We start from the raw sequence: 12,420 nt of genomic DNA, 5'->3' as shown, positions 1-12,420 counted from the left end.
ATTTTCTCCCATTATCCAATTTCTTCTTTGCCTGCTTTTATGATGGTTCTTTGGAGATATTACACCTTTCATGTACTGTTGGATTAAATGGGTTGTCAACTTCCAGTGTGCAAACTTCCTGGTAGGATTGGTTTCTATCATATGGGACCCAGCATCTTTGTGATTATTTGAAAAATTGTGTTTCTTTGAATTGCACAGAGCAGGTTTCTGGGTTGGGTGCAGTGGTGGCTGCTGCGGTTTGGACCAGTTTGAGAGAACCGGTAGCTCCGACCAATGGCTGGGCCCACCCAACCACTCATGATTATGCTACATAATCACCAGTTTTTTGATGCTGTGCATGTTCACATTTTCGGTTCTGGGTGAACTGGTTGTTATAGTATGTGCCACCCACTTCTGGTTGGGTGGGATGGTGGTTGGTGGGGGAAAGAAAATTAGTGACATCTTTTCATTCAGCTCAATTGAGTTCAACAGAGAATTATTTAAGTAAAAGTTGCAAATTCTCATGGAAGGAAAAAGAAATAGTGGAAGAAAATATGGATAGAAGAGTTGATATTTTTACTGTGTTTCAAGTACAGAGGAAGACAATTTCTAATTGTATAATGATTTCTGATTTTTAAATGTTTGTTGCTGAGCAGAACTGTAAGATCATTGACAGATATCAAACTTTAAAAAACAAACATGACAGCAACCTGCAACTGCTATATTTACCATTTTTCCTTTGATACGAGCCTTGCGTCCATCCATAAAACATTTATTTCTCATATGCCTATTGAAACTATGATGTTTTATAAAGAAATATAAAGAATTGAAATGTAATAGAAAACTGTCAATAGAAAACCCTAACTGCCACCATTCACTAACTATATCATAAATAACACCGACCAATTGGGTTAACACTAAATAGCTTTTTCAAATTTATATTGGCTGGATACCAGGTTGGACAAGGGTGATAAAGAGAAACACAGCTATATAAAACTTCCCACTGAGGAATATTATTAAATATCCTCATTTTTTTTTCCATCTCAGAAATCCTTGAATGGTTCTTCTGGGCTTGGACCCACAATCTTCAAATGGAGTTTTCCAGAAGTAAAAGCAAAGTGGCTGATTGTGCCCACATGGGCAGAGTCAGCCCAGAGCGGCTGAGCTAGCCCGAAAAAAAAAAAGAGAGAGATCTGATTTAATGAGTCGAAGAGGGGTGCTTTGTATGTGTTCCCACACGTTGTGAAGCACCTCTTTCAAAAGATTTACACAACAGCATTATTGTGTGTGTGTTTTTTTTTTCCTGAGGAAGATGACCTATGTGTGTTCTTGAAAAAGGGATGAACCCTTATGAGAAGGGCTGAAATAAAAGCTTTGTGGCTGAGAAGCTTACACAGAAGGGGCCTATCCCTAATTCAGTTTGAGGATGAAGAAGCTTTTGAAATGCAACATTGTGCTGGTGACTTTCCAGGCTTAGAGAGACTTGGGGAAGCCTGCGGCTCTTTGCATAGCAGGTTCATAGTCAAATTATATTTGCCATATGCTCGTAGCAGGTTCTGAATTTATGCTAGCTAGCATGGGTCCCCACTGCCCTCCCTTCCCTTCTTAGTAATTCAGCTTCTTTCCAATGCAATAAAGCAAAGCTGCATAACTGTAAATAATGGTAAACAATGCTGCTTGAGACCAGAAGAAGAGCTGCAAGAAGAAAGGAATGAATGTTTGAGGTAAGAAGATGTGACATATGATATCACACCAAAATATTCATTATTATGAATGACCATTTCTGGCCAGTTCATTTCAGATTTTTCATCATAGTCTTAGTACAGGCAGACTGTTATCACCTGCCCTCTGAGGTGAAGACGGGGCTAGTTTCAGAGAATTGGTGATTTGATGCAGGAACAATCTCTTTTGTACACATATTTGCTCAGATATAATCATTTGTTTTATTCCTATCTGTCAAATCAGCTCTGAATTAATTGGGTAATAGGAATCTAATAATAATATAGTAAGCATAAAAACTTTATAAATGCTCAGAATGACTCCTGCATAATGATGTTGCCATTCTGACAATAGCCTTATAAAGTGTGTATGCAAGTGTATGTTTGTGTGTGTGTGTGTGTGTGTGTGTGTGTGTGTGTGTGTGTGTGTGTGTAGAAGTGTGCATTTGAAACAGAGAATACCATAAACCATCTATTGGGGTCATGTGGACATGTAATGACTGTATACAATTCTCATACATTACTATAAAAAATAGTCACTCCCTAACTTACACTAACTGAATTCAATTCAGACATGATCTGAAAGCAACTTTTCATTCAGTCATCTATTTCCAGTTGGCTTTGTTTCTGCTCAATCTTACAATTTAAATTTGGTTTCTCATAGAGACAAAAACCTTCTTCAGGTCAAGCTCAATTCCAGATTGAGTTTATGGACACATATAAACAGTTTCCTCAAAGCAAGAAGAACGTAAGAGCCTAACATTTTTATCATCAAATATGTGTATACTGCTATATTAATCAGAGCGGTGCAAATTTTCAAAGTGTTGTGAAGAGAAACTGCACTATCTCCCACTTTTAAAAGTGAACAGTTATGTTGCTTTATTTCTTCTCTCTTCTGAGGCCTCCTCAGAGGAGGCAGAAATTCTACTGATGTTGCAGTATATGAGTACACTACACACTACACACCTTATCTTTATTATAAAATGTTCTAGGCTTGTTGCTAACTCTGTAAGCTCCTATTGGCAAAATGGGCATAATAGTCCTGGCTTACCTTATCAGCTGATATAAAACCAGCCAAAAGGCATCCTTAAACATATATATGCTTTCAAGTCAATATTGAATCCCTGCAGTTTTCTTGGAAAGATTTTTTCAGAAGTGGTTTGCCATTACCTTCTTATTAGGGCTGAGAGTGATTGACTGGTCCAAGGTCACCCAGCATAAGGTGGGACTAGAGCTCCCAGTCTTCCAATTTCTAGGGTGGTGCCCTAATCTTTCAATCAAACTGTCTCTAATACTACATTTTCAGATGCTTTTCTTAGTGACAATGCTAAATATTTAAGATCACTCATCAGAGCCTGATATAAGATTTTCAAATTTTATTACAATAAATACAGGCTGTTTTTTTCCTCCTACCAAGATAGATAGATAAATAGTTAGCTAGATAGCTAGCTACATAGCTAGCTAGCTAGCTAGCTAGCTAGATAGTTAGTCAGCTAGCTAGCTAGATGATAGATAGATAGATAAATAGCTAGCTAGATGATAGATAGATAGATAGATAGATAGATAGATAGATAGAGATAGAGAAATCTATATATGCTGTACTTTAATATCATACTTCACACATCTCTGTCTCTGTTTATGACTACGTTCTCAGAATTACCAGGAATCAATTTTCTCTTATTGAAATTTACACACAGTTCCTTTTAAATCTACATGGATATCTCTGTTTCTGATGACTAAGAGATTGCAATCCTAAATATATTTAAGCTGATATGTATTGAGCTATATAATGGGCTGTCAATCATCAGACTAGAGCTGGAAGGGACCTTGGAGATCTTCTAATCCAATCCCCTGCTCAAGCAGGAGACCCTATACCATTTCAGACAGGTGGCTGTCCAGTCTTTTCTTAAAAACCTCCATGATGAAGCGCCTACAACTTCTGAAGGCAAACCGTTCCACTGGTTAATTGTCCTCACTGATAGGAAGTTTCTCCTTAATTCCAGATTGCTTCTCTTCTTGATTAGTTTCCATCCATTGTTTCTTGTCTTGCCTTCTGGTGCTTTGAAAAATAAATTGACCCCCTCTTCTTTGTGACAGCCTCTCAAATACTGGAATACTGCTATCATGTCACCCCTAGTCCTTCTTTTCTCTAGACTGACCATACCCAATTCCTGCAACTATTCTTCATGTTTTTGTCTTCAGGCCCTTAATCATCTTAACAGTCTTCTTTGCACTTTTTTCAAAGTCCCAACATCTTTTTTTGTAATGTGGTGACCAAAGCTGCTCACCACTTGACAAAATTACAGATTACTGTCAGGTATAAATGCTCTGCCCGTGCCAGGGATCAGCTATAGCTCAGTAGTGCAAGGGTTAACCCAGACTCCCACCTGGTCAGCTCCTCCCATAGACCCCTCCTTACCTGAATCCCCGCCCACAGGTATAAAAGGTGGGCACACTCCTCCATGTTCCAGATCCTAATGTATTCAAGTGATGATATGATGAACCTGCAAATAAAAGAGAGATATTTTACTTGATGACTCAAGTCTCTTTATTGGGCCTGATCCACCATTCCTCGTAACAATATGGTAGCAGAGGATGGTTGGTAAGGCCCAGAGATCCCAAGCCACAAGACAAGGACCCATACCTACCTGCAGAATGGCGACACCCCCGAAGCAACGGGAAAGCAACCCATCGGACTCGCCAGGGAAGGCAGGAACCTCAACCACCCCCAAAGCCACCGCGATGGAAGAAAGGGGGGAGATCGAGAAAGGGAAAAGGGCCCACCACTACGATCAAGAAGAAGAGAAGCTGCGACTCGACGTCCTGCAGCTGTTGAAAGAGCGAGCCGGTGACAAGAACCTCCTTGCCGACCTGCGGAGCTTCATAATTGACCGCGAGGTGGCAAGGAGCGAAGAGGGCTCGGACTCCGAACTCGAGGAGCTGGACTCGGTGAGTGGATCGCCCAAAAGGGCACCCCCAACGGCCACTGAGCCCCAAAGCCCCGCTCTAAATTTGAAACGGCGGCCATCTTTGTCCAGATGGTCGGACAAGATGGCTGACCCCCAACCAATCAGCAAACAGAATTCAAAATGGCCGGCGCGCGAAAAATGCCAGACCATAAACAATGATGAAAGTGACTGGGGAGAGGGGACTGAATCCGACTCCGACCCCTGGTACACCCCCAGCGAGCGGCAAGTGGATAGGGCCATGAAGACCCTTGCCGCCGCCTTCGGCCCAGGCCTCAAAATCACTAAAGAGAAGCCGGAGAGGCCAAAACAAAAGGGAAGACGAGGAGAGGGGCATCGGAACACCCACCCGAGAGCCACCGACGCCCGTGACAATTCGCCAGCCCACCTTCGCACCCCAGGGACACCGCGCCTCCGATCGCCCAGGCCGCGCACCCCGGACCGCATGGATTGGGGCAGCTACTTACAGCCATCGCCGGAGCCCCAGCACCGCCAGGATCTTCATTCCGGAGAAGCAGCTGCTGGACGACGCCTTCCGGAGCACACCTGGACCCCCAAGGCCGAAGCTGAGGCCTACCCGACCGGCAGAAGCCTCTACAGCGGAGCCGCGATGAACAGGTCCTTCCACAGCGACGGCGAAGCTGAAATGGACTTCGCGCATGCGCTCTTCCGCCTAGAGGAAGAAAAAAGAAAAAAATTACAAAGCGGGACTTTTAAACTACTGGCAAGCGTTCCCATGCCTTACTGCTGCTATAGACACATAAGGAACCATGGACAGCAGCCAGCAGTAAGTAATTTTACAAATAGTGCTGGGAACTTACCTGTTGACTTTCCCAAGTTGAGGATGGATGGGGGTAATATCCTAGAGTGGTCACAGCAGCTCCAGGTAGTATTCCTGAAAGAAAATATGTCTCATTTTATTAATGACCCCCCAGAGAGACCATGGACCTTAGAGCTGGATTGCATGCACCATAGGGCATTCTATCTTTTGATTGCCAGCATATCTCCCACAATTTACCACTGTATAGGCCATAACCTCACGGTATCAGAAATTATAGGAAAAATGTTTGGGTTGTTTTACAGTGAGAGTGTGTCCACCACCACCCAAATTTCCAAAGACTTCTTTTCCGCCAGGCTTAAACCAGGGACCCCCATGAGTGAGCACCTAGTGTCATTGAGCGGTACCAGAGCAGAGCTACACCTTAGGGGGGAAGTTATTTCCGACCAGATTATGAAAAGCGTGATAATCAACTCTTTAGACCACTCATGGAATAACTTCTTGACACACTTAGACACCGTTAGTTTAGGGATGCTATCCGTGGAGAAGCTATCCAACAAGCTTATCGCAGAAGATAATCTGAGGAGGAGCCGCCCCGGCCCTCCCAGAGAACACAAAAGTGAGAAGAGAGTAGTCTTCCAAGAGAAACAACACAACACGCCAGAGTGCTACATCTGCGGGTCGAGGGGACACATCAAAAGGGACTGCCCCAAGAACTATAGGGAGAGAGGCAGGCCAGAGCACAGGTACAGACAAACGGAAAGGCACACATCCGAAGAAAGGTATAGGCGTAGAGACTCGCCCATTCCCAGGGATAAGAGGGGGAACAGAGACAGCTCACGCGACAGCAGGACAGGGTCTCTATATGGGATAGGGTAGCACACTCACACCACACACCAAGACAAAGACACCAGCTCATGGCTCCTGGACTCGGGAGCCTCCAACCACACCACCTACAACCAGAAACTACTCTCATCATTCAAGAGGGAGGATTTTTCGATCAAAGTTGCGGACCAAAACCAGGTTAGAGTAACAGGCAAAGGGACAATTACATTACCAGGCGTAGGGAAAATAGAGGGGGTACTGCTAGTCCCGGAGATACCCCACAACATCCTGGCCGCAGTAAAGCTTAGCAAGGAATCAGGGGTTGAGGTGACCTTCACAAAAGGCAGTGTCAAGGTTAGCAAGGATGGGGAAGATGTAGGAAGAGTAACCGTTAACCAAGGGTTACCTTACATAACTTTCTATGAGGATTACACCCACAGCATAAACACCAGTTCAGAGAACGCAAAGGACACTGACCAAGACAGGACTGAGGGTGAACAGGTAGGCGGGAGAGAGACAGATAGCGATGATAACACGACATCAGAAACACAACACAACAAACACACCCCAAAGAGGCCCTCAATAGGCAAACCAATGCATGACGACTGTGCCCATCTGCTGCACTGGAAGCTTGGACACGCCAGTTTTCCTGTGATACAGAAAATGGCCAATTGTACCGAGGGTGTCATAATAAAAAACTGTGAAAACTACCTCGAGTGCTCGGTGTGCAAGTGTTCAAAACTAAAGGTAAAACCCAGACCCAAGAAATCGTTACGTGCCGCCAAACAAATATTCGACTTAGTACACATGGACCTGGTAGGGCCCCTAAGACCATCCATAAATTACAAGAAAAGGTACTTCCTCACCATAGTGGATGACTATAATCGATATGGCTTCGTCTACACCTTAAGAAAGAAGGATGAGGCCTTCCAAAAATTCAAAGAGTTTTATAAAAGAGTAGAAACCCAAAACAACAAACAAATCAAACAAATCATGACCGACAGAGGGTCTGAGTTTCTATCTAAGGACTTCTCCCATTGGCTCAGGTCCAAAGGCGTGATTCACTTTACGTCATCCCCGTTTTCCGCCTTTCAGAACGGGGTCGTAGAACGACGGAACTCCACACTGCAAACGATGGTCAGGTGCGCCTTAGAGGACGCGGGCATTGGCCAACACTTCTGGTCTGAAGCCCTGGTCTACTCCAACTACACACTAAATAGAACGTGGTCCAGTGTGATTGACAAAACACCATACGAGATCATGTATAACAAGAAGCCACAGATAGCACACCTACATGTGTTCGGTGTAACTGCTGATGTACACATACCCAAGCAGTTGCGCAAGAAAGGGGATAAGGTGTCCAGAAGGCTCAGGTTTATGGGATACGAGCCAGGAACCAAGGGATTCAGGTTTGTGGACAGCAATAATAGGTTTGTGGTCTCTAGAACAGCGGCATTCCATGAGCAAGCCAACTGGTCCAGAATACACTTAAATGAGGTACCCACCAAGCGGGAGGATAGTCCAATCGAGCAAACTCAAAACAAAAACGAGACAGTGGGTAGACAGGAAGGGAGCAGGCCCAAGCCCAACCTCCAAGGCATCAAGGTTGAGGGATGGAAAGAGAATCATCTCAAGATAAGTGTCGAATCACTGACACAAAGAGAGGCCAGATATCTGCATGACACTGAGCAGACAGCAACCAGACCGGTCAGGTCAACCAGAAACCAGCTACCAAGAAGGCTAAATGATTACGTGATGCACGTGCACACGAACCACGTTATGCCAAACTCCTACGAAGAGGTACTGAGACTACCCCAGGGGGAGAGGGCAAAGTGGGAGTTAGCCATGGCCAAAGAACTGGACAGCCTGAGGAAGCTGGAGGTATACACCACCACCAAAGTCCCAGAGGGCAAGAACACAATAGGCACCCGATGGATCTTCAAGGTCAAGAACTTAGAGGGCGGCCAAAGCCTATACAAAGCAAGATTGGTTGCCCAGGGGTTTGCTCAAAGGTTTCCGGAGGACTACACAGACACCTATTCGCCCACCGTAAGAACAGAGAGCGTCAAAAGCGCCTTGGTCATCACATCCTTGCTAGGGCTGGAGGTGCACCAGTTCGACGTGCAGACCGCCTACCTGCACGCCAAACTAGACAAAGAGATATACATCAGAGCCCCCCACAGCAAAGAAACCAACAGAGGGGACACCTGGTTACTTCATAAGAGCCTGTACGGGCTAAAGCAATCAGGCAAATGCTGGTACGAATGCCTGGTAGAGGCCCTGAAGTCTATGGGATTCACGGCGACCATAGCTGACAACTGTTTCTTCACCAGGAAAGAGGGGGACTCGCCAGAATACATCCTAGTTTACGTGGATGACATTCTATACATCAGCAAACACGAAGCCAACCGCAACACCTTCGCCAGCAGGCTGAGTGAGCATTTCACCCTAAAATACCTTGGAAAGATAAACCGGTACCTGGGAGTACAAGTCAATCAAACACCAAAAGGTTTCCAACTGTCACAGAAAGAGAAAATAGAAGAGTTACTCCATAAGTGCAACATGGCAGACGCCAAGGGATGTGATTCACCCATGCAGGTGGACTTCCTAAAAAACATGCATGATGAATCACCCGAATTTGGAGACAACACGCTGTACAGGTCAGTCATAGGCTCCCTCCTGTATATCGCTAACTGGACAAGACCGGACATTGCTCTATCCGTTAATTTACTGTCCAGGCACGTGAGCAAACCCACCACATACCACTGGGATGCAGTGAAAAGGGTGCTAAGATACCTGAAACAAAGTGTCAATGCATGCTTAACCCTAGAGCCTGAAAAATCCGACGAACCCATCCTCTCATGCTACGCTGATGCTGACTGGGCCGGGGACGCCAAAGGCCGCAAAAGCACGTCTGGGTACATATTCTACTTAAATAACTGTCCGGTGCATTGGTACACAGGCAAACAAATCTTGGTGGCAACCTCGACTACTGAAGCTGAATACATATGCCTCTCCAAAGCCGCCAACAATCTCATCTGGTTCGACGACCTACTCGCCAGCGTGTGGAGAGAACCAGCTTACCCAATAAATATCTACGAAGATAACAAAGCCGCCATAGAGATATCCATGTCCGACGCTGTAGGGCAAAGGTCAAGGCACATAGACATAAAGTATAAGCACGTTAGACAGCTCTCCAGAATCGGTTTCATAAAGGCCATACACTGCGATACAGAAGAACAGACCGCAGACATACTCACGAAACCCCTACAGGGCAAGCAACACTCACACTTAGTTTCCAAGCTCAACATCCACCCCAGGGTGCCAACCAGTCAGTCAGGCCTACAGACACGGGTCAGGCATCTAGAGGGGGATTTGTCAGGTATAAATGCTCTGCCCGTGCCAGGAATCAGCTATAGCTCAGTAGTGCAAGGGTTAACCCAGACTCCCACCTGGTCAGCTCCTCCCATAGACCCCTCCTTACCTGAATCCCCGCCCACAGGTATAAAAAGTGGGCACACTCCTCCATGTTCCAGATCCTAATGTATTCAAGTGATGATATGATGAACCTGCAAATAAAAGAGAGATATTTTACTTGATGACTCAAGTCTCTTTATTGGGCCTGATCCACCATTCCTCGTAACAATTACATTGCAGTATTCCAGGTGTGGTCTTACTAAGGATTTATAAAGTGATATGAATACATCATGTGATTTTGATTCTATGCCTCTGTTTATACAACCAAGGATTGTATTAGCTTTTTTGCCTGCTACTGCACCTTGCTGGTTAATGTTTAAGTGATTATCCATTAGAACTCCAAGGTCCCTCCCACAGTTACTGTTTTTGAGCCTAATCTGAACTTGTAATCAATCAATCAATCAATCAATTAATTAATCAATCAATCAATCCTTTATTGTCAATGCACAACATGTGTACAATGAGATTGAATGAGCCTCCTTTGCTGCAGCCCCCCCCAAAAGACAGAATACGTCACAATAACTCAATAAATAAAAGAAAAAGAAATCCCTAAACCCAAATAAGTAACAACTAGCACACATTCCCATATACATATATGTATATAACATTATATTATGTTACACCGGTATGAACATGTTGCATGTTGTGCTGGCCTTGCAAGTCTATCATATTAATCCTAATTGTGGTGTTATGTTGCGTTCAGAAGTCTGATGGCCCATGGATAAAAGCTATTTTTCAGTCTATTTGTTTGGCTGGTTATGCTTCTATATCTGTTGCCCGATGGTAGGAGAGTAAAGCTGACTAGGGTGTGAATCATCCCTGAGGACTTTCCTTACTCTGCTAAGGCAGCGGATCCTGGCAATTTTGTCCAGTGAGGTCAGGGGGCAGCCCTTGATTTTTTGTGCTGTGCTCATCACCCTCTCTAATGCCTTTCTGTCTGCGGCTGTCAAGCCAGCGTACCATACCATAATACTGTTTGTGAGGACGCTTTCTATTGTAGACTAGTAAAAGGAAGTCATCAGTTGTTGTTCCGCCTGATTTTTCCGCAAGACCCTAAGAAAATGGAGTCTCCGCTAGCCTTCCTGACTTCCTGGAATGTGTTATTTTTTCAGGTGAGATCTTGGCTAAGATGGACTCCCAGGAATTTGAAAGAGGAGACCTTCTCCACACAGCCCCCCTTGATGTAGAGTGGGGCAGAAGTCTAGCACCATCTCCTTTGTCTTGCTGGTGTTTAGATGCAAGTTGTTTGCTGAGCACCATGTGGATAACTTCTCCTCCTGTAATAAGACTCAGTATGGTGGTATTATTTTCAAACTTTATTATCATATTAGATGGATCAGATGATATACAGTCATATGTGTACAACGAGTACAGGTAGGGATTGAGCACACATCCCTGAGGAGAGCCAGTGCTGAGCTTCAAGGGGGAGGATGTGAAAGACCCACCCCTCACTGTTTGTGGCCGGTCTGTCAGAAAGTCCAATCCAATCAAAGTGAGAGAGGGGAAATTTAAGTCAATCAACTTTTCGATAAGAATGCCCAGCAAAATGTTGAAAGCCAAGCTGTAGTCTTTGAAAAGCATTGTGATGTAGTTCCCAGGTTTCTCTAGATGACTCACTACAGAATGTAAGGCAGTAGCAATGGAATCACCTGTCGACCTATTTCCTCTGTAGGTGAACTGATATTAGTCAAAGTTTGATGGAAGGCATGACCTGAGGCATTGAAGAACCAGTCTCTCGAAGCACTTCATCACTACAGACATCAGTGCAATGGGTCTGTAGTCATTCAGGCTGTTTATTGCTATTTTCTTTGGGACTGGAATGATAGTGGCTGCTTTCAGACATGATGGAACACTGGCTGTTTGCAGGGAGATATTAAAAATCCTTGCTAGGACCTCTGATAGTTGGTCAGCACAGGTTTTTACCACTATCCCCAGCACTCCATCTAGACCTGCAGCTTTATTGGAATTCATGACCTTCAATACAGCTCTCACTTGGTGTTCATGCAGGGTGAGTGGCTGGGAGTTGGAGGGCTGGCAGGCTGGAGCTACAGGGTCAGGTCTTGTACCTTGCTTTTCTCCACATTAAATGTCATGTTGTTGGATAGAGTCCAACAAGTGCCTTAACAAATGTATAGGCTATGAGATAAGACATTAGTCTCCTTTGATTTGAAAATAAGATTTCGACAACCAAAATATTGCTTTGGTATACTGGACACTTCTGTGAATAATAGACACAGGTTGATTCCATTGCTTTGCTGTTGATGCAGTTCAAGATTTTGAACATAAACTCATATAATCTGGGCTTGTCTTACTTACTTTGAATTGAAATATAAAGGAATATTGATGTGACTATAGAAAGTTCATTGTGTCCTGAGAATGTGTATGTATGTCTTAGCTACGTATAAAGCTATAAAGTTTACACTAGAAACCTGCAGCCACATAAGTTTTATAAATGTTAAAACAGTTACATATTAGTGAAATATTTTCCCCCTTCTCTGTAGTTTAACATAGGGAAGTATTTATTTATTTTTAAAAATAGCTAGATACACGTAAAAATACGTATAACTGATTTTTCAGTGGTCATACTGGAGAAGGGTCTATAACAGTGGTGGGTTGCTACCGGTTTGCACTAGATCGAGAAAACTGGTAGCGGCAGCAGCGGGAGGCGCCGCCCACC

General features: G+C 44.3%; 1 long non-coding RNA gene across 1 annotated transcript; it reads right to left on the bottom strand.

The window, feature by feature from the left end:
- Nucleotides 1-4,015: 4,015 nt before the first annotated feature.
- On the bottom strand, nt 4,016-9,898 carry LOC148114821 (uncharacterized). Its single transcript, XR_015732886.1, has 4 exons — nt 9,751-9,898; nt 5,485-5,558; nt 5,131-5,336; nt 4,016-4,201 (listed from the first exon to the last, which is right to left on the bottom strand). It is a non-coding gene; the product is annotated as an uncharacterized LOC148114821 (long non-coding RNA).
- Between the last annotated feature and the right edge of the window lie 2,522 nt (nt 9,899-12,420).

Source organism: Pantherophis guttatus, chromosome 3 (genome assembly GCF_059756535.1).
Source record: "Pantherophis guttatus breed Tessera chromosome 3, ASM5975653v1, whole genome shotgun sequence".
Lineage (NCBI taxonomy): Eukaryota > Metazoa > Chordata > Lepidosauria > Squamata > Colubridae > Pantherophis > Pantherophis guttatus.
The sequence above is the reverse complement of the archived record's forward strand: the minus strand, read 5'-3'. Positions and strand labels throughout refer to the sequence as shown.